Source organism: Schistocerca piceifrons, chromosome 6 (assembly GCF_021461385.2).
Source record: "Schistocerca piceifrons isolate TAMUIC-IGC-003096 chromosome 6, iqSchPice1.1, whole genome shotgun sequence".
Taxonomy (NCBI): domain Eukaryota; kingdom Metazoa; phylum Arthropoda; class Insecta; order Orthoptera; family Acrididae; genus Schistocerca; species Schistocerca piceifrons.
Genome location: NC_060143.1, coordinates 405,738,554 through 405,740,332, shown reverse-complemented (window position 1 = coordinate 405,740,332; position 1,779 = coordinate 405,738,554). Strand labels below are relative to the sequence as shown.

The 1,779-nt window shown below is 45.7% G+C and overlaps 1 pseudogene; it reads right to left on the bottom strand.

Annotated features, from left to right (window-relative positions):
- Positions 1–1,324: 1,324 nt before the first annotated feature.
- LOC124803696 lies at positions 1,325–1,442 on the bottom strand (annotated as a pseudogene).
- Positions 1,443–1,779: the final 337 nt, after the last annotated feature.

The window sequence follows — 1,779 nt, the reverse complement described above, 5'->3', positions numbered from 1 at the left end:
GCCCTCGGCGGCCGAACTTCCCCGAATGGGGGACACCCGGTCATTAATGCCTTACGCTCATTTCCATTCCAATTTTAGAGCGAAGATTCTTGTGGGGATTTATTCGGGCGTTATCGGAACTCGCATCGGCTTGTACATCACCTTGATTCCGTATTGTAAAAAAAATTTCACTAGCAGCTCCTAAAGGGGAGCGTAGATGAATGTGCTTATAATCGAGTAATACGCATACAAATAGAAGACCCACCGGCTTTTTTACGTTTGCAGACTAGAGCGATAGTCGTCAAACTGCGGCCCGCGGACCGCATGGGGATTAGCCGAGGAGTCTAGGCGCTTCAGTCATGGACTGTGCGGCTCGTCCCGGCGGAGGTTCGAGTCCTCCCTCGGGCATGGGTGTGCGTGTTGGTCCTTAGGATAATTTACGTTAAATAGTTTGTAAGCTTAGGGACTGATGACGTTAGCAGTTAAGTCCCATAAGATTTCACACACTTTTGAAAATTTTGAACATTTTTGACCGCATGTGACCCAAATCAAGTTCGGCCCACTGCTATCAGCCATGTTTTCTCGTAATTTGTACCTAGCAAGTAACATCTAAATCTAAAAATGTCAATTAACGTTATGAGCTACTTAAGAGAGCAGTTTCCTGGATTTGTAAGAAAGAAAAATTATTACAGACATAGTAATGTTATAAAAAGTTCTAGGGCTTGAAGTTGTGAAATCGTCCACGACCTAATTACAGTTGGCAGCCTGTCTCAAGGTCAGAGGTTTAGGTAGCCATTGCCACAGGATGTGTGATGGGATGGCATGGGGGGGGGGGGGGAGGGGGGACACTGGGGATGTTCTAATATTTGTCTTCCAGTGCTGAAAACTCTTTGGGGAGTCTTGTACCGATGATCGGCCACTGCAGTATAAATTTTAAATGGAAGTAACATGAATTCGTGAAAGCGTGTTGTAAGGATGGTCATTTTCAAATGGGGTACAAAGTTTTAGCAATTAATACAACATTAAATTAAGGCTGTTGTAATACAACGCAATGAGGAGAAGAAATTCACAAGGACAATATTTGTGTTCGTGACTCATATTGGATAACGCATTTAAATAGAAGCACAATTGAATTAAACTCCGTCCGGACAGGTCTTGAAAGGCGAAACAGTACCGACTTACCGCCGGTCATCCTCAGCCCACCGGTATCACTGGATGTGCATATGGAGGGGCATGTGGTCAACACGTCGCTCTCTCGATCGTATGTAAGTTTACGAGCCGGAGCCGCTACTTCTCGGTCAAGTAGTGCCTCAGTTTGCCTCACAAGGGCTGAGTGCACCCCGCTTGCCAACAGCGCTTGGCAGACCGGATGGTCACACATCCAAGTGCTAGCCCAGCGCAACAGCGCTTAACTTCGGTGATCTGACGGGAACCGGTGTTACCACTGCGGCAAGGCCGTTGGCAAAAGTACAGTTACCATTTGTTAATCTGTTAGTCAGCGGCTAAAACAGTCAACAAGACAATACTTCGTTAGCCAATTACAGCATCACAACTTTGGGATCGACGAGTTTGGCAGCAATCTGAAACAGAGAAAAGTCGACGCGAAGTGTTCCCAATGGTGCCTACTTTGAAAGATCAGTACTCTGGGGGACAAATTACTACAGCTAACATATTAGGGGGTTTATAACACGTTAATTTATGTACGTTACCAATTAATAACAACATCGGTACATACGTGGCCTGAGGTGCCGCCCCACAATGGTAATACTGGCTCTTCAGCATAAAACTTTCACGACCATA